At 40.6% G+C, this 21157-nt stretch overlaps 1 protein-coding gene across 2 annotated transcripts in view; it reads right to left on the bottom strand.

Moving 5' to 3' along the window:
- The window catches only part of RAP1A (RAP1A, member of RAS oncogene family), a 101547-nt gene that overhangs the window by 28249 nt on the left and 52141 nt on the right, over positions 1-21157 (bottom strand). Inside the window, exon 2 of one of the 2 annotated variants that reach the window (XM_048497372.1) lies at positions 13381-13451. The exons of the other annotated variant lie outside the window; for it this stretch is intronic. The gene's annotated coding sequence lies outside the window, so the exon portion shown is untranslated. The remainder of the gene's footprint in view (positions 1-13380; positions 13452-21157) is intronic. 2 annotated transcript variants of the gene reach the window in all.

The following is a 21157-nucleotide window of genomic DNA, read 5'->3' as shown; positions in this document are numbered from 1 at the left end:
TGTCCATGTGTGTCATTCAGTTAGAAGGTCATGAGGACAACAATTCCCTGCTTGTGCAAGAATTTGAGTCAACTGCTCTGCTAATTACTCTGCTGGCTGGCAACTATGGAAAGATCATTGGAGTTCTAAACAATTACCACATTGGTTCTTCTTGAAGAAATGGCTTACAAAGGACTCTTTTCAACTTACATCTGTCTAATTTGACAGTGTGGTAGGGAAGATAGCATTTGGGGGCTGGAAAGCTTGAAGGCATACTGTTGGCATTGTAGTAGTGAGATACCTTGGGTGAAAACATGCAGTGTGTTTGTTTGTTTTAAATAAATCAGAATCTGGATCTCTGGAAAATTGAGACAAATCATGTAACTGATATATTTTAAACTATATTTTAAAATAATTGCATGTATTTCAAATCAATACCTTTGATTAACATACTATATTTTTGGCAATTTTAATTTCTTTTAGTTATCAGATTTGCTGATTAAGTTTTTTTTAAAAAACACCCATACGTTTTGACAATTGTCCCTTCTTGACAACAAATGTGGCTATTGATTTGTGATACCACAGGGTACTTTGAGGCCCCAATTTTGAGCCCAACGTCAGTTGCTATGCTGCTGCTGGGAAATGGGGTCTCTCCCAGGCTTCAGGAGAGGAGGGAGTTGCATCACCTGGTTCCTACCATTTCTGGCTGGTGCCTCCTGCTCTCATACTCTAGCATAGCCAGCTCACTCCCTCCCCAGCATGGTCCAGGGGTCTCCTTTTTAATTTCCTTTTTCATTCCATTCACCCCTGCAAAATTTCCCTGCTGATCCCCAGTGTTTTCTTCCTCACCTTTGCATGTGCTCCACCTGGGGTGGGGGTGCTACTCACTCAGCAGGCTCTCCCACAGTTTCCCCCCCTCCTGTGTTTTTCAAACTCAGCCTCTGCCCTTTCTGGCACTCCCAAGGTCACTGCCAGTCAGGGAGGGTCCCTACACCCTGCTAGCTCCCACATCTGCCATCAAGGAAGCTTCCTGACACTCCAGAGGTTTTTCCTGGGGCAAGCTACTCCTGGTGCAGCCCAATGAAATCAGCCCCATCCCTTCTGTCTGCCGGCTGCCATTGCCTCACCCCGTAGCCTCTCCTTAATGCCTCCATTGTGACATCTTGGGCCCCAGTTCCGTGGCCACTCCCAATAAGTGGACTCCTCTAGCTCATCCATTCTGGGAAGTCAGGCAGAAAGCCAGGTGGATCTGGTGTTGGAATCTGGATTTGGGTCAGGCAGCTGTGTGGACTCTGGACCTATCTCCCCTTAAGTTAACTGCAGGGTTTTTTTGAAGCAAAATATGAAACATATATTTATGTACTATACATAATTGATCACAGTTCTGGTAGCTTCCATGAAGACAATTTCTGAGAGTAGCTGTGTTGCTCTGTAGTTGACCAGTTAGCTTCAAATTCAATAGGACCTTAGTGATCAACACGATTTTGGGGATATAAGTGTTCAAGATTCAAAGTTCCCTTTGACAGATGATGAAGGAAGGTTTAAGTCTTGAAAGTTTATACGACCAAAAATCTTGTTGGTGTCTAAGGTGCTACTGTACTTGAATCCAGTTGTTCTGGCAACAGTAGAGAGAATGTATGTTGAACATACATGAAGATCAAGGAATCCATCATCACTTATGGACTGGTATAAAAATTTAGACTGTGCACACTTCTAACAAAACTAACTTATAAAAGGGAAATAAGATGACTTTGACAAAATAGATTTGCAAAAACAAAACAAAAAACCCTGCGAAACCCTGGGCTTTTGTTTATTAACCTCTGGGATAAGAAATTATCTTTATATATATTTTTAAAAAAAGACCAGAAAAGGGATTTGACCCAAGCTTGACTGTGCAATCTCTTTAACAAAATAATATGTTAAAAAGAGAGAGAGATGCCCCAACAGTGATTAAGTAAAAGGTCTCTTTTGCCAAACAAGTTCCTATGCATTAGATTGCTGCAAGCAAAGGGCAGGGCCTAGAATTCTATCTGATAGGATCCAGTCAGGTCTGTGTCCCAGGAGACTTTGGAGACAAGTTGCTCTATCTGCAGGCCCTCAAGAAGCATGACAAGCTAAAGCAGCTTGTAATACAGCATAGAGGAGCACTGATTGAAGTTGTTGTTAAAAAACCCAAACTGGCCATGCACTAGAGATATTAAGCATGGTCCAGGTAATCCCCACTAGTCCAAATCTGTGCCTGACCTTCAACATTTTAATTGCTATCAAACCTAACAACTGCCAGTCTTAACTATAAACAGGATCAGTACAGGATTTATTAAGTGGAAACACTCAGGAGGCATGCTGTTTAAGCCAGAAGCACTATGAAGCCCATTTCTTCTCACTTAGGAAGGCATGGGGGTTATAAAAACTATGCTGCAATAATAATCAGGAAAAAGAGAACTGCTGGATAGACTCTAGAGAGCTCCAGAAAGCAATTACCAGTCTGAAGAAGCAGGGCTGTTCATATGTACTTACAACTCTGCTTCAGTTTCCATGTGTAAAGTACCACCACCTGGACTCATTTTCTCACAGGAACAGGGGAATTTTAATTAGGTAATTGCCATAAAGCTTTTGGCAGAAATTGCAAATATCATCACAAGAGCAGGTGCAGAATGTTCAAGCATCTCCACAGTTAAGCAGCACTGCCAGAGGATTGCTGAGGTATTTTGCAGCACCTGAAACCCTCTATAAGCCAGGCCTTCCCCTTCAGTTGTTTGCTTTGAAGAAAATCAGAAGATTCATCAGCTGCTTAAATGAAAACCCTTCCTTGAACTAGCTGGATCACATCAGGTTATATTGAAGGAATGGTGCCCATTATTTAGAGCCTGCAAAACCAACAGCCAACAATTTCTAGCTAGTCTGTCTGGAAAACTTCAGCAGCCATGACCGTAGGACTCTGGCTGGGTGCCTTCTCTGAAAACTCCTGATAATACTGCCCAGAGTTCTTTCCGTCCAACTTCTCTCCCTTCACTGTTGTACCACTGTACTTAAACAGTACCCTTTTGAGAAAAGCCATTAATCTGTGCCTCATCTCTGTCTCATTTTATCTCAGAGCAGTTTCCCATAAATCTGTATATAACTTAACTTTATCTAAACAGGAAGCTTTAGAGTTATGTAGACAAAAGGTCAAATGGCCTGGCAATATTGAGGGGGGGGGGGGTAAGCAAGAACATGGAAGAGCCCCTTCTCAAACACAGTGCCGTAACTGAACTAATTCAAAGTGCTTGCCCTACCCAAAACTAAGGTAACAAGGTTTCTATGACACAACAAAAATTCCAAAAAGGCAGCTTTGTTGGCCGCTTACACAAAGACTCTTGTGGTACCTCTAACAAATGAATTGAGGCATGAACTTCTGTGGATCAGAACCCACTTCATCGGATTCATGAGATAACGCTGTGCATGACATACAAGTAACAAAAGCCTTTTTAGTTATTAATGTGCCAGACTCCAGGCAACAGTGCACACAATACACTGAAGACACTGGCTGCATTAACCGGGCAAACGGGGCTGTTGATCTTTTTTAAAAAGACAGCCCAGCGTAGCCTAATCGAGAACTGGAAGATTGTTGAGGCATAAGTGCTCAGTCTTAATTGATAACAAGAAGTTGGGACTTTTCAAACAAGAATCTATTAGTTGTAATGGAGCAGGTAATCCGAGACACTGGCTTGGATTCTGTGACATTGTTCCCCTTACACCTGTCTCCAGCCACTACCATGCCTACCTTCCTGTGCTGCTAGCACTTCCATGTGCCTAAGGCCTTCTTGAAAAACACTGACCTTGCACTTGTGAGAACGCTAGCAACAGAGGAAAGGAAGATCCACAGCAGAGAACAGTCTCCATAGTGACAAGAGAGAAACATGACCGGATGTCATAGATCTCAGACTCATGAGACTCTCAGAAATGCTTTTCTTTATTTGTAATATATCTAAATGTGATGTCTACACCTCTTCTCACACATTCTCCATCTGTTTGTCTATCTGTCCATCCAAATAATAGTTTAAGGTAAGAGGTCAAAACCATTAAAAAAATTTTTCCCAGTTTCACAATCTAAGCCAAAAGCATTGTTATTGAAACCACTATCACCTAAAATTATGGAAGTCTGAAGCCAAAATGAAGAATTATTTAAAATCTTTACACTGCACACTCTTATCTTCTGCTCCCAACAATCTGGTAAAAGCACTTAAAACTCAAAAGGCACTATCGCTGAAAGGCCGAGGATAAATCTAAGAGCATCATGAAAACATCATAAATCAATTTAACCAGACTCCTAGTAAGCGAAAGCAGCATAAAATTACATGTAGCAACATTCATTCAGAGTTTCCAAGAACGCAAGAGTGGATGACAAACAGAAAGGAAGAAAGAATAAATAATATATATTTGTTCATTGTGTGAAACTCAGCAATTTTGGTGCCAGGAAAATCTCTGAAGGGAGGAAGTGCAACTGACAAGACACCACATCTTGAGATACAGTGATAACAATTTGACCTGGTCAAACAAGTCATGGGAAATAACAGCTTCTACTGCAGGGCCACTGAAGAGAGAATTTAAGGCATTATATCTAGCAATGGTTAAGGTTTTTACATCTGAATACCTTACACCTGATTAAGACCAGAATGACTGTGAACCTATGGTTTAAAGCGGATTTGTATGAAGCAAACCATGGTTGAGTCATTTTTTTCAACCTCTGTTCCCAAGATAACAATTAGGTCACAGCAGCATATTCCATACAAACTATGGTTTCACTGCACATCTGGAATCTTCATCAGTATCACAGAACAATATCTTGATTCATACAAATCTTGGCTGAGGGCCCCCCCCCCTAATACTAAATCCAAGGCGTATGAAATGAGCAAAAATGTTTATAAGCAATTCTAGACCATGAACAAACATAAATCTGAAGTCCCATTTAGATAATGATAGATCATGTGTGAGAGAGTTTAGGTATATCTAGGCTGGAATTAGAAGACAAACAGTTTGCACCAATATGTGCAGAAGTATTGGGACCTTTCATGAACCCCTGCCAATATCTCAACCAGGCTGCAGCTCTAAGATCTTCACAGCTGAGGAGGATCCCGCAGATCAAGATTAAGTTCCTCAGACCCAAACTTCCTTGTCACCTTCAGAAGGGTGAGCAGGAGGGCAATATATATGATGCTGAAATCTCAAAATGTGAACAGAGACTGAATTGCCATGGATGCATAAGGTGGAAAAATGAGCCATTCTCTAAGTGCTGTTCTGTTCTTCCACTTTGTGGGGATTTTCTTCAACATCCCCACCCCAATTCTCTTCCTTCCTGACTAGATCATGCTACTTGGCCACAGCATCTCACATCACTCACCCCCAGCCCATGTTTCCGACAGTATATCCAAAACAGTATTTATGGAGAACTAGCTCCCCCCTTTCCTTTCCTTTTTCTTTCCTTCCCCCCTCCCAGCAGGTAGCATAGATCTGGAGGACTTAGAAATCCCAGCTCAATATCAGGAAGTACTACCTGACCTAGGGGAAATGATATCTTGACCCAGCCTGACCTGGTCAAAGGAGGGTGGGGTCTGAGATCTGATAAATTGAGGGGAAGAGAGAGGCGAGGCCTCTTTTGCTCAGGTCCTTCGGCAGGAGAGCAAGGCACTTCCCTGAACTGGGAAGGCAGCTGCCATTTTCTAGACCATGTGTTCAGCCAAGTAATGTGAGCTCTTTACCAAATTGCAACTGTTTAAACTTTAAGAACCTACCCTGCTTTCCACCATCTATTAGGTAGGGTATGTATTAGTGTTAGAGAAAGGGGATTTGCGTTTTATCTCTTCTGATTTGTTAATCCTTGCCTCATCTGGTGCGGTGCCAAAAGGTTCTTGTGACTATTTTACTTTTAATAAATACTTTGTCAAACCTTAAATGTGGAGGACAGTTCTCTGTACCATGTATGCCCTACTGCCTTGAACATGCTATCTGAATAGGAGATAGAGGAAGGCTGAGCAGTTTTTCCTCCAGGACCTCTAATCTACCCTGTGGAACCCAGGAGAGGGGAACCAAGGGGAAACTGAGACCGAGGCCTCACATTTGGGAAGGAAGCTGGGAAATCCTGATCTTCCCTAGTGGGCAGTCCTCAAATTATCAGGTGGTGGCAGCATACCCAGAGAGAGAGCTAGCCCTCCCCAGGAAAAGTTGGAAACTCCTGGGGGTGTGCAGAGTGCGAAATAGGGCCTGCCAGCCAAAAGCAAGCCTGTTTCACCATAACATTAAAGTAGCTGTGTCTGAGAAGGGCTGATCCCAGCTTCCAGCTTTTAAGATCAAGGGGAATATCAATCCTCCAGAGAGGAAAGTAAGCCATTCATAGATGTGCCTGTTATTGCCTTTGCTTCCATTACAGCTGAGTTAAGACCACAGAGATGTTAGTTTCTTTTCCTTTTTTATCCTCTTAACAAAGTGATAGGAAAGCAAATGGTAAAGAAAGCACTGGATTGTTGATTGAAGAGAAAGTCTCAAAATTCAGAAGCAGAACTAGGAATAAATTATTATTAGCCAATAGAGAGAAGATTTTAGCATTGTTCTTCTAGGCAGGAAATGTGACCCCCACCACTGAAGAGAGGAAGTTTGGAATGAAGACCCATCTCCTTGAATAATTGGTGGGAATCTCCCATACTAACATGTCCTCCCGCACAGTGCAAAAATGCTGTTCTGCTTGAAGACTTGCCTGAGTAGCAACATTCACTTCCTTCTTTTTATGATGCTACAGCTTTGCACTGGAGATACAGGAGGGGAAAGTCTAACTAATACCAAAGAGGAAGTTCTATATTCAGATATTAAAAATTTCCAACAGTGTTAAGGCATATGCAAATGAAGCTAATTTTAGGAAGATTATTTTATACAACTGTTAAAAAAAGGAACATAATGAAATAATGGAATGCATATGCTACAATTCTTTCTTGGCTTATTTATAGATTCAATTTAGGGAGGTAAAGACAGATACATAAAATGAAAGGGATTAAGTTTCTTTCTTGGAGACCATCTCACATAGGCTTTCCAAACTGTGCTATATATTCACACTCTGGACTTAGGTTGTGCCACCAATATGGTGCTGGCGACGTCTTCACTCAACCCGTCTTTGATCAATGATCTCCTTTCAAGTGTCACGTGGTAAAGCTCAATCTGGATGGATTCCGATGCAAAACTTGACCTTGATGGAGAATGACCCTGCTCAGAAAGAGATACACTGGTGGTCATATAAACATCTGGAGCAAAGTGGAAAATCACAGACATCGTGGCCAATAAGGAACAATTACTATCTTTCTTCAAATGTACTATCGCTCCACCTTCTCTCTTCAAAATTTCTGGGGGAAAATGGAAAAGGAGAAAAGGCAAATAGAAGCCCCTGTATGAAGCGTACAAAGAAGTGCTTGGTCTATGAATTGTCCGGGGAAGCAAAGAGATCCACTCTGGGTTGCCCCGTTTGCTGGGAGATCTGGAGAAACAGGTCCATTTTCAATTATCATTCCCCCTCTTGAATGTCCTTGAAGTTGAGCCAGTCTGCCTTTGTGTTCTTGATGCCTTGGATGTGTTCTGCATAAATGGAAAGTATGTTTGTAAGGTAGGGGGTTGATGTGTGTTTCTGATGTGTGTTTCTGCTCAGGCATTCTGGCCTTGGAACATTCCACGGTCTGGGCTGAGTGCCCAGTTAACCTTGCTGTTTGCGCTTATCGTATACGTGTGTGAAGCTTGCCTTTTCTTGCAATCGTGGGAACTGTGTAGGGGAGGTCGGGGAGGAACTGAATTGCCCATAAAAGAGGCCGCCTATTCCAGGGAAGGTGAGAATCCGCATTCCGTGTAACGTGATCATTGAAGTTTATGAAATAAAGAACTATTCCAAGTTACTTGATTTCGGGTCCTTCGAGGTTCCTTACAATGTTATTCTTCACCCAGGATAGAACTTTCAGAGGTTCTTTGTGCACTGCAGACGACCGCAAACCCCCTTGATGATTTAGGTGAACCTTTGTGGCTACACTATCTGTACGAATTAAAAACATGTGACTGTTGAACCTTTGTACTGAACATTAAAAGAGTGTGGCAGATTGCTCTCATCTCCAGTCAGAAGATTGGAAGAGATGCTTCTTGGGCAGACCATCATTCCTGGGCCGGAACTCCCCAGGTGGATAGGCTGGTATCCATGAAGATTTCTTTGGGTGCTAAAGCCCAATATGATTTTCCCTGGAGAACACTGGAGGCTTTTGGGCCACCAGGATAGGTCAGTCTTGACTTCCAGGAGTACTGTCAGAAACATGTTGTGTCACCTTGCAATCTGTTCCTGGCACAGTCAAAGCAGTTGCTGCAGAGATTGGCAATGAAGTCACCTCCATTGTATGGTATCCATGTTGGACAGGAGAATACCCAACAGAGAAGAGAGTGTAATCAAAGGAGAGGATTTTGATTTTATCACCTGTAGGACTTGTTCTTTGATCTTGATCACTTTTTGTTCGAGCAAAAAAAACCCCTGTGAACCGTGGTGTTGATGACTACACCAAGAGGTAGGGTGTGTGACAGGGTACCTGTTCTGGCATCTCAAACTGAATGGCAAGGCTTTGACTTTGTCGTTGCCCTACACCAGGATTTTGTCTAAAAAGTCTCCAAATAACTTGTCCCCTAGAAGGGGTAAGCTGAGACAATAGTTTTCAAATGATAGTCAATACACTAGACCCGAAGCCACAGCAGATTACGCCCTGCTTCTCTTGAGGCCATGATTTGAGATGCAAAGATAAGGGCATCCAGGGTGGCATCTGTAGACACCTTCATGGAGGTGGTGGTTTTGAGTCCATACAGTAGCCTCCTTGGAAACGAGAGAAGCTGTGGCCATTGCCCAGATGGACATTGCAATGATCTCATGCACTTGGCACTGAGCTAGGTTCTGTTCAGGCTATCTCTGATGTGTCCATTCCTCAGCCAGGAGTCCCAATGTCCAAAGGGCTACCACAATGGTACCTGTGAAATGCTGTTAGTTTAAATGGGTAAGTCATAGGGTTTGTTTTTGTTTTTTACAAAACTTGGGAATTGTTTGTGAGACATTGGCTTTTCCCATTTAGCTTTTAGTTGCCTTTCAAAACACTGAGGTAGAGGGAAAACGTTCCTATCTGTCCCTGAACTGGGTGAGAATTCTGTGTCACTTACGTGAGCAGACTTCAGATTAGATTTTGGCTTTTCACCTTCCCCTGAAAAGTTTTTTTTTTATTTCTAGGCGTCCAGTGTTTTGCTAAGAAGATATTTAAAGTCCTCACTTTTTAAAAAACTGGCAGTTTGTTTAGGGATTTGTACCTCTTCTGACCCATCCTCCTGCTGGGAGAGTAATTCTCCCTTCTTCTGGAATCTCCCCAGGTCCTGAAGGACATTAGGTCAGAATAGGGTCTTTTGTGGGCTGCTTTGATTGGCCAAAGGTATTTCCCTTATCCCTGGAATCTGGGACTAGTGTAATACCAGGATATGCTCTGTTTTCTGTTCTGGAGTCCAGCCCCAGCATACTTCTCTGCATTAGAGACAAGACCTGCTCTTGTAGAGTGTCCCTGATGAAGGAATACATTTCTGGAAGTTAGGAGAAGGTCCCAGGCACAGGTATGTTATCCCCTTCTTTTACGCCCGCCTGTATTTCCAAGGAGACCAGAGGTGCGAACTCTTCTGGAGTGGCCAAAACAGCTCTGCCACTAGAGATCCCTGCAATGGCTTAATTGTTGGAGTGGAGATTTGCAATCACCATTTTGGCATACTTGCAATTTCGGAACGCTTATCCTTTGGGCCCTTCAGTTTGGAGGTGGCTGTACCTTTGGAAGAGCACTTGCTGGCTGTCAATTTGACAGTGACTGGAGTAGCTGAGCGAGACTTGCTCCCAAGGTAAGAAATTCCATCAGGTGTTATGGCATTTAGCCAATCATCATCCTCAGAGAGGAAAATGTCATGAGTAGAGGCTTGCTTGCTCAGACACTCACGCGGGGTTTTTCCTCAGACACACACTCTGCTCCCACTGCAGGAGTGATACAAAAGAATAAAGATAACAATGAGGCGAAAGGTAAACTACTAGCAAGTAGAGGAATAGTTGTACTGAAGGAATAGTTGTACTGAAGGAATAGAATAGAGGGAAAAAGGCAGATAGCAATAACAGAATACCAGAGTGTAAGAGCAGAGTAGTGAAGACAATCTAGGAAACACTGTTGTCCCCTTGCTGGCAGGAAAAGAACCGAGGGAAGAGAAGAGGAGGAGGAGGAGCAGAAGGAGGAGGAGGAGCAGAAGAAGAAGAGGAGGAGGAGTTTGGATTTATATCCCCCCTTTCTCTCCTGCAGGAGACTCAAAGGGGCTTACAATCTCCTTGCCCTTCCCCCCTCACAACAAACACCCTGTGAGGTAGATGGGGCTGAGAGAGCTCCAAGAAGCTGTGACTAGCCCAAGGTCACCCAGCTGGTGTGTGTGGGAGTGTACAGGCTAATCTGAATTCCAGATAAGCCTCCACAGCTCAGGTGGCAGAGCGGAGAATCAAACCCGGTTCCTCCAGATTAGATACATGAGCTCTTAACCTCCTTCGCCACTGCTGCTCCTGTTTGGCGATCTCACACCAAACAGAAAAGAGAAAAAAGTTATTTCCTGCCTCCCCAACTGGATGGTGAGAAACACCCACAAGATGTCCTCCGCACAGTGGGAGAACTGTCTATTTTTTCACAGACATTCATACATACAATAATGCAGTGGAACCGGGTTGGATTGTCTCAGGTTTTCTAGGGGATAAAAAGAAGGAAGAACCACCAAAAACATCCAGAAAATCACTGACATGAACAAAAGACAGGGGCTATGGTAAAGAAGGCAATTGGGCAAGACTGGGTTCTAAACTATAGTTAATCCAGTGCTTAGTATGATATGATGTCTAAACTGGCCACAAGGTGCTTGCCGGCCTTTCCCTTGAACTGTTATATCACCTGCAAATCAGTCACAAGGCAGAAGTGAACACATTCCAGGGTAAAACAGGCAAAAATGTTATGAATTTTTTAAAAATCTACATTTAATTTTATTAACTTTTCTCATCCAAATCAAAGGCATACAAACTTCCAGACTTTAATCTGTATGACCTGTCTTTACTATCTCTTACTACTTCGCCAACAACTGCCTGGACCAGATTTTGGGATGCTAATTTTTCAAAGTTTCATTTTAACTTGTGCTAAGCAGATGAAGACTTCTGTCAGTCTTGCTGCATCTTACACACTAAGTTATTAGACTTTCACTGACATGCAAACCCTCTGATATTTATCCTTCCACAATTTAAGACCCCTAGCAGAACTGGATACGTTTAATCTAAGTGGTAAATAAAAATTATAATGTGACACACTATAGCAACAAACTACATATTGCATGATGATAAATGGATTTAATATACTTGTTGGAAATGTAAAGATCACCCATGAACTTTTGACATGAAAGGCTGGCCAACTGTAATGAATTATATTAAAAACCCAATCTTACAAGAAGAGTCCCAAGACACCATAACTGCGCAGCAGCTGAATAGCTCCAAACAATTTTAGAGCACTCAAACTGGCAGCCTAGAGATATAGGTCAGTGATACTCATTTTATATTGCATAAATATATTTACAAAAAAATTAAGTGGTTTGCTGAAGGCAGTGCTGGCAGGGGTTGCACTGAAACTTCAGCCTGTTCTTGAAATCAGCAAGAGCTAATGTGATCCACAAAAACATCATTTGACAGATGTGAGAGATGCACATTCAAATCCTACCTGAACCATAAATAGCCTTGTACAGTGTAACCATGGAAGTGGAATAGCAGTGATCTACTTTTCAGAGTTCAGAAAGTCCCTTATCTGAAATGCTACATAAAATAATTTATTCAAGAAAAGCAAAGATGGTAGTAGAAGAAAAAAAAAACCCCGGTTAACAAGAGCTCAGACAACAACATATTTTAGGGGTTTTAACTACTGGATGTATACAGTTTTTGCACAGACTCAGCAGTCTGGTTGGTGAGGGGAAGTGGAAACAAATAATCACAGTGGAATTAAGACAAGATTTGCATCTTTTAAAAAAATCTATGAAGGATACTATAAAATTTGACTGATGCTTCATTTGTGACTCATTCAGGTCTGGCACAGTTTCCCTATTCTTGAGTCCCCTCAACTATACTCAAGCACTTGTATGAACACATTTCTTCTAAGGTATCAGAAACTAAGCCTACTGCATCTCAGGACAATATTTTGAGTGACATTTAGATATGCCCAATAAAAGTGATCCTTCATGATGCATCTAAAGATGGAGATATCTTACTGTGGGGACTGATACTCTTCTTTGATGCTTTAAGGAATTCCACTGTCCACCATGGTTAAGTTGGCTGTTACTCTGGTGTATGTTTGAATTCCCTATGCTATAAAGACTCTTCTTATCCCAATTCGCCATCTCAAGCTATTTGCCAGTAAGCATCTCTTCTGCAGTGTACCAGCCAATTGCTTGCACAACATTATGACCAAGATTGTATAAATTAGTGTAAATTGCAGGTTGATGGTGAACGATGTCCAGCTCACAGTATTATCAATAAATATGTAACTTTATCTTGTAAAACTGGTTACAAAACAGGTGCATAAATGCAAGTTGGATTGCTGCCAAAATCTACTCATGAAATACTTAAGAACCCTGAACCCATACACTGCACTAACAGTTTTAAATGGCTGTTAGCCAATATCCATTAACCTGAAATCTTTTTCTCTACCTTGTCTCACAACTGGGTATGTGAGTACAATTTTATAAACTATGAAGGGCAATCTAAGTATGCTCAACTTCTTCAACTTTCACTCATTGTTGAGTCAACAATAAGGCTGCATCAAATGCAAAAATGAAGTTGGACCTACAGATAAAGCGGTGGTAATAAAAGTTTTTTATACAAAAAGACTTACAAATTTAGAAGTGTAAAGCAAACCATTTCTTTAAATAAATATAAGGATGTAATGATCTTTCCCAAAAGATCAGTGAACAGTTTATATCAAATTTATATTACAGTAAAAATTATACAGTGAAAGCAGACTAGTTTTGCCGGGTTTTGTAACTCGTGGACTATTTTAAGTCATCCACGGCTTCTTCTTTAGCCCCTCAGAATTTCATAATATGGAAGAAGCCCAAATCCAGTTGCACAGCACATACTTTGTATGCAGGTCTCAGGTTCAACCCCACACTTTAATCTTCAGTTAAAGGATCTCTGGTAGCAGAAATAGGAAAACTTCTGCCTATTGCCTTGAACAGCCACGGCCTATCAGAGTAAATGTTACTGGGCTAAACAGATCAATGGTCTGATGACACTTAAGAAGTCATAAATATATATGGTACACAAAAAGAAATTCATACCTTGGCATACAAGATCTCTCATCAGTGTTAACAGTGCCTGCTAGAAGTCTTCTCAACTTCTCTCTAAGGGACTGAGAGAAAAATGAAACGGAAGTTAAGTATACTTAAGCATCAATTGTGATCAATTAAAAAAGCAATAAAATCAGGCCACCTGGACATGGTAGATGTATCTAAATGCTTTGAGGACTCTTCCCACGTATTTTTAAAATATATGAATTTGTAAATTAACCAGAAGAAAAGAAATACATCCCCTAAAATGCCCTGATGAGCACTCCATGTGTTCCAGAAGGATGGAATCTGCTGAGGGTTAGTTAAAGGAAAAGGGGTAGGGAAAGACAATTATTCTGCTCATACTCTTCAGAAATCATTCTACGCACGCGGAGTTCCAAAATGGGGTAAATAACTCTACCCCAGAACTGCTTCAGCTCAGGAAAATGGCAAGGGGCAAAGCAGGGGCCTCTCCTACTTCTGTGCCACAGTGCTAAGCCAAATCAGTCAGACCCACATCATTGTACAACACATAGTCTGACCCTTGGAGAATCTGGGAAGCATGAAGATTTCGAGGAGGGCAACATTTCTAATTTGGTTCTCCCCTTCCCATCACCGTGATGCTTCATGGGCCCTTGGCTTGTTTCAGGACATTTACAATGTATTTTGGAAGATGTGAACCTAAAGATTGAAGAAAAAAAATCCTTATCAAATAAATATTAGATTTGGAATCTCACAGAACCCTCAAAAATGTTTCATTCTCTCCCTGCTTATTCCCTGTCTTCATCCTCATTAGAGTACTATGACCAGAGGCAAATTAGTTTATCTTTCAATGTACGGCTTGACAAATCCCTGGCACAAAGTTGCCACAGGACATAGAAATTTCACCAACTATTTCCAACCATAATGTAATTGAAGTACCATATATCATGGCCTTGTTTAGTGAAAGTAAAAATCTTATTTATCATTCTGTACCACACTATTTTGTTATATGACATAAAAATAAATGTGCACAAAATTCTTATAATTGCTTGTCCATATGTAAACTTTACACCTTTCACTCATGGTTGATGAATCCATTTTTTACCTAGCTGCTTTGTACATGGGAGCTTTTTAAAGCTACCCGGGAATTATGAGAAATCAGGAAGAAGTTAGTTAGCAGTTTATTAAAACATTTATATCTCGCCTTTCCTTGTGGTCCAAGGCAGCAGGTTAGTTCCGTCACTGTGGTGATGAGAACTAGGGTTACCCACATTTTTAAAATATACACTTGTCAAAGCTTTAATAAGATTCTAAGGAACTGTGAAGCGGTTAGGGATTAGATTTTGTGGCAACAACAGCTAGAAAATATGTTCAAATACAAAACCCCAGATGGCTGAAAATCAGTCTGGCTCCTAATTTTGGGGGGAATTTGGTTTTCAACCATCTTTCCAGTAACAAACCACACACCCTAGGCTGCAAAAAATGCACAACAGCTCAATGTAGAATCTACTCATAGCAGAACTGATGACAGCTAATTTCAGATCTGCTTACAGAAAGGAGCCACTACTCCATGATTGCTTTTGAGGCAGAGGTGGCCCCTGAGCTGTGCCTTTAACATAAATTCTCTTCAGACACTTGCAACTGTGGCAAACTGCTTTCTAGAAGAACTGTTACACAGCTGTAGCCTTTTCCTCAGGCAAGCAGACACATTTATTTGATCAAGAGAAAACACAGAGAAACTAGATCTTAGTAGATATAGGGAAAGTATCAATGCTCAGGATATGAAATTGCTGGATCTGCCACTGAAAGAAAATGGCACGTCTCAATGCTTCCTCATAGGATCCACCCCTGTCCAGAATTCAGTTTTCATGAATGCATGTTGCAATGAAACCAAGCTAATGGGATATTCATTTAGCATTTGAACTAAAACTGCATAATGAAACCTGTATTTCTGGGCACACTACGAATCTGCATGTGGTGTTCAAAGTAACACCACAACCACCACACTACCAAATAGAACTTCCACTAATATTTAAGTCATCCAAAGTTGAAAAATGCAGCCTTTTCAGTTAGACAGAATATTCAGGTATCTTTCCACAGACTTTAACAGTGCTCTGCCTTCCGATATATTGTTTCAGAAGGTCTGCCTACCTTAACCTGCCCTGTATATTCTGAGAGGTTCATAAGTAGCATAAACTGGGGAAGGGAGCCAAGGAACAAGTAACAAATGTCAGTGTAACAGAAGGGGCAAATTTAAAATAGTTATCAAAAAGGAGAGAGTCGCATTCTTGTAAACATGGATGCAGAAATGACTTTCACTCCATGTCCAGCTCTGACAAGCTCCCTTATTTATTTAAAATAAGTCCTACTTGAGGCAGTGTACAATAAAAACCACAGTATTCCTTGTCATGCCCTTTTCTGTCAGCTGTGAGGGGCACAGCCAGGCGCTATCCTAGTCTGACATGTTTCACAGAAGCGGAGAGACCAATATGTTCCACCCTGAACTCCTTGAAGAAATGGAAGAATTAAAAAAAGTACTAATAAATAAAAACTGTGCCCTGCTTGCAACTTGCACTATCTGCATCAACTCATAGCATCCCCAAATCTTTCACCCTATCCAGGAACTTAAGTGGTACCTTTTTGACCTAGCAAATACTTACAAGACACTGACCAACTGCATCTAACACAACAAACAGGGACAACCCTCAATTCTAACCATACACTGTTTTGCCGAGACCATGTCATGAAACATATACACCAAGTTCAACATCAACAAACAGCATCCAAACTAATTCTCATAATCTATGTAAATGACAGTAGGTGGGAAATTGGTAGGCAGAAACAACCGCTACCGATACAGAAGTACAAAAAGTGTTCAGAAAGATAACAGATATTCTAATCTTACCAAATATCCTTATGACTAAAAATACTTCTAGAGTTTGTTTCACACCTTTCTGAAATGATACAGCTCCTCTTCCAAGAACACAGCTAAGAACAAGCGCTAAACATAAGCATCTTTCATGCGCAAGTTCCACTGAAACAGAAGTTTGGAAACTACACTCCTCCTTTGAGCTGTATACCTTCTAATTCTACATACCTGCTGGTACAAGAATTTGCTCTTCAAAGACCCCACAATTGTAGTTGTGGTTGCTCCATTGTGGCACATTATTTGTTCATGAGGGGTCAGTTGGCTATAAGATATAAGGGTGCTGCTTTAAATTGGACAAATATTGGAACAAGATAATACTGTCTATTAATGCCTAATAAAGGTCTTTGAACTTAAAAAAAAACTCTGAATTTGAATACTGTCTATTCTGAATGTATCAACTGTGGGATCAACCTGGCCTCAAACTTCGGATAGTTAAGCAATTCTAACATTTTTATGACCCATCAGATGCTGTCCCCTATCAATGTTTCAGGGTCTGTGAAGATGTTATTTTGCTGTCCTCCAAACATCCCAGGTTTCTATTCCAACATCTCAAACGGCTAACTAACTAGCAGCATGCCTGGGTGGAAAATCTTATGTACAATCCTAGAAAATCACTCCTCAGATTACTGCCATCACTCATGGCCTAAATGAAGAGTTTTCTGTTGCTATTCCTCTCGGTTGTAGCATTCTCTTCTACAGAAAGGTTACCAAGAGAAGACTGGTGTTTCAGTCTTCGTTGAGTAAATGGTTTCTGAATTGGAATTACATTCCTATTACAAAAACAAACAAACAAAACTAGCTAATATGTGCCTCAAACTTTCAAGATGGCATGAACTGTAAATCTCAATTGCTACTACTTAGGATAATTTAATTAACTAAACATATCCTAAAACAGGCATTGGCCATTATTGAATAATCGTAAACTGATACATTTCCTTCAAATTATTACAAAATTATTTACTGTTGGAAAGTATCACTAAAACAAGCCATCAACAACTGATCAGCTGAAAGAATCTAGCCAAGCAGTGAAAACTCTAAAGGTGGAAAATTGATCACTTAATTTTTTAATCTCGTATTTCTGCAGGAACTGTAAACATAAATACATTTTTAACACTTCCTTTACACATGTACAGGGTTTTAAATTTTGTTATTTTGATAAGTGAAAATGAAAACAGAGAAAAGGACAATAGCGAAGGGTCATGCTTCTGCCCATGTCGCAATTACCTGGCCATCCAATGTTTGATACCCTGCTGATTCCACAGAATGAATTCCCTGGACTAGGCAATGTATCTTGTTCCAAGATAGCATTTCACCTTTTCTATGTCTCAACATTTTGCTAGGAAATCTTATGATACTCTTTACAAAGCCTTGGAACTCAAATGATAGCAATTCAAAAGAGCGAGCCAAGACATTCTTAAAGCAAGTAACCCTGAACGCTTGTACTGTCATTCAGCACTAGATAAGGCTAGAAGAGCAAATAATTTGTGATAGCGTATCTCTAGAAAATTAGTGAAAGTAATTTTTAGACAGTGACAAAAAACCCGGAAATTCAAGAACTGCAAATGATTACAGGTGTTCCAGTAATACTTGAACTGAGCAATGTGGGGAAGAGGGAGTAGAAATAAAGAACAAATTTTAGGAGAAAAGCATACCATGTTTATTAAACCATTCCAAGCAGTTTACAAAAAATTAAAAATAGTAACATAAGACCACCAAGAATATAACCATCAGATTTAAAATGTCACACAAACTAAATTAAAATCTCATACTCAGCCAGCATATAAAACTATCACAGATCATTTCAAAATGCCTTAAAGAATCTCAAAAGCCTGGCAGAAAATATCTCATGTCCCTTGTGCATATGGGCACTAGGGGTTGTCTTTCAGATTACATCTTACCTTACATTTTGCACAAAATAAAAACACAGTATACCAGCGGCTCCCTTAAAAATACACAAAAGGGGCAAAGATCAGACCCACATGTATATTTTAAAGACAGTAGTGACTATTCTCTTTTCCACACATTGTTGCAAGATTGATTTCCTAATGGATTGTCTGCTTCTCTACTATTCAGTGAAGGATGAAGGATGCCTCCATAATTCCTGCCTTTTCAAACGAAGTTTTCCTTCTAGTCAGATAGTTTAGTCTTTTTCTTCCTCAACAGCATCATTTTCCTTTTACCAGCTGTACCACTGCTACATTCTTCACTCATTTTCCAGAAGTACACAGCTATTTTTTTTGTACTGACTTGTTCACCATCAAGTACCAAGTCGGCAATGATGTAGGTGTCCCCCCATCACCACCCAGGTCTCAAGGTAAGTCTGCAAAAGATTTACATAAAACTGTGCACACGCAGTACTATACAGGAACATTCCTTTGTGTCTTAGCCATATTTTGTACTTGCATTTTAGCGGTGACAGGGTCCTTTGCCTTTATAAAGAGAAGACTTAAGAAAAACGTATCTGTTGTTCTTCAGGGGCTTTCAGTCTTCTCTCCCACTTTCCTAAGCTAACATATACCTTGAAACCTCCCTTACAACTCATATGAAAACTGATTATAATACTTCTTTTTAATTTTATGTTACAACTAGATATTTAAAAAATGAATGGCCAATGCCGAAGATTCCCATGCATACTCATTATGAAAAAGAAACTATTGAGTATCACCACAATAAGCTTGCCTGCCACTGCTCCACTGTAATATCTTGTGCTATGGTTAACTCTATTGAATCTACTCCACCCTAATGCTATGCAATGGATTTAGCAGGTTTTTGACAATTCACACATAATAGGTGAGCATAGTGCCACAATACAGCTAAAGCAAAATAAGAGCAAAAGGCTACTTCCTGCAAAAATATATTATGCCACACCAGCTTAACTCAGCATTTGCAGAGACCTAGCTAAACTCACCTCCCGCCCCCAATCCTGACCTTTCTGGTAATGGCTGACCAGTGCAGAATCTTAAGAGTACAGAAATCATACATTTAGAAGAAACAGACCATCTACATTTAATGCGGTAAATAAGCACACTATGTTCCCCATCTTCTCTAGTACACATGTTCCCTACCAGCTCCCCACCCCATATTGTCTTTCTTCTCATATGACAGAAGGGTTACTAAAACACAGACAGTTAAAAACACATGTGGAAAGGTGTCTCAGATCAGATGAATCCATAAAGGGCACAAAACTTGACTGAAGCAACCCTGCCAGCAGTCAGGGAAATGCCATTTTTTCACTTGATAATTAATTTTCAAAGCTGCAGTTGGCACAGTTACTATTTGGGGAAATGTATGCAATTAAAAAGAACAGGTTGGTAGATTTTCTATAAACTCTGGCTGGCAACTGAAGTATTTTGCATCATCTCTTTCATTTTGATGAGCATATTTGGATGGAGTGGGCAGAAGGATCAGGAAGTTGTATTACTAGATTTAAATATTTTCATTCTGTGTGGATGTTTTTTTCAAGTTTTCTGGAGAAAGTGTGAAATTCTCTGATTCTGCTCATTTCTTAAGGAACAAGAAAAAGGGGGTAAAAAACCTGTGTCACAGAACAACTGAAGTGCTTTCTAAAAAAGCATAATTAGGAAGCACTTTCTACAGGATTGTTTTATGAACCAGGGCTTTAAGACTGCATTATGCTGCCGAAAACAAAGATATTCATTTAAAAACTCAAACATCTGTAACACCTGACATTTGAAAAACTCAGCTGTTCGTAGGCCGAGAAAGTCAAAGTCTATCCAGCACTGCTATAAAGTTTTATTATATTCCTTTTACAAAGACAGAGGCTTTCAAACAAGTCACTAAGGATTTAAAGAGATACCAATGACAGACAGACCATCCTGAGATGGATGGTCCACATTAGTCCGATCTTGGAAGCTAAGCAGGGTTGAACCAGGTTAGCATTTGGATGGGAGACCACCAAAAAATCCCAGGGTTGCTAAGCAGAAGAAGGCAGTGACAAACCATTTCTGTTACTCTCTTGCCTTGCAAACCCTAGAGGCTCACCCTAAAATAGCTATGACTTGATAGCACTTTACACACAGTGACAGCCCTGATGAGAGCTCAGCTAGTCTGGTGTTTTGGTCTTGTTATGGCAGTGACACTCCATTCCGGTTATAAACTTCATTCACAAAATTCTACTAAAAATGGGCTTTACTCTTGTAGAAGGCAGGAAAATGATATGCTAAAATTATCACATGAAATCATTTCAGGAACGCATAATCCTATGGAAAGCCTCAGTAACAATCACTGGTGTGAACGGAATTTGGGAACTTACTATGCAAGTTCCCTCTGCTCTGACGCAAGGAGAGCATCTTGTAGCTAAGCATTTCTCACTGGTTGCACAGGAAGGCAGGGCTAAAATTTTCCACTCCTTATCCCCCAGGGGGAACTCATGGTTCAGTTTAAATACTTTCCAAGCTTTTTTAAAAAAAAACATCCACCATATATTTCTGCAATTTTTGTATGCTGTGGGCCTTGGTTTTGGGATTTTAAAAAAACCTTTAAATGCCAATAAAGGTTTGTTGTTGTTACTTTCCAAGCTAACAAGCAGGCAAGAAAAAAAAACATGGATCGCAGAACAGGTTAGACAACACTGCCACAGCGAGAAGAGTGAGAAGAGTGTTAGAGTCACAGTAACAAAGAGTAACAAGTGCTGAAGAAGGAGAAAAGCAAAGCCTATTCCTCTTCAACAATTTTCTAGCACGTAAAATTTTTCCAACAAGTCTAAGGTTTTTTCTTCTCATTTCTGCAGCAAGTTGCTTCTTAGGGGCTTATCTGCCTGGGGACATGGGGTAGCCTATGTCCACAGGCACAACTAATCTGGTCACATGGGGGGTGCAAAATTGCCATCACAGATTGAACTTCTGCCGCGAAGACTCT

The sequence above is a fragment of the Sphaerodactylus townsendi genome, linkage group LG05 (assembly GCF_021028975.2).
Source record: "Sphaerodactylus townsendi isolate TG3544 linkage group LG05, MPM_Stown_v2.3, whole genome shotgun sequence".
Classification (NCBI taxonomy): Eukaryota; Metazoa; Chordata; class Lepidosauria; order Squamata; family Sphaerodactylidae; genus Sphaerodactylus; species Sphaerodactylus townsendi.
Note: the sequence above shows the minus strand (reverse complement) of the source record. Positions and strands in the feature narration are given on the sequence as shown.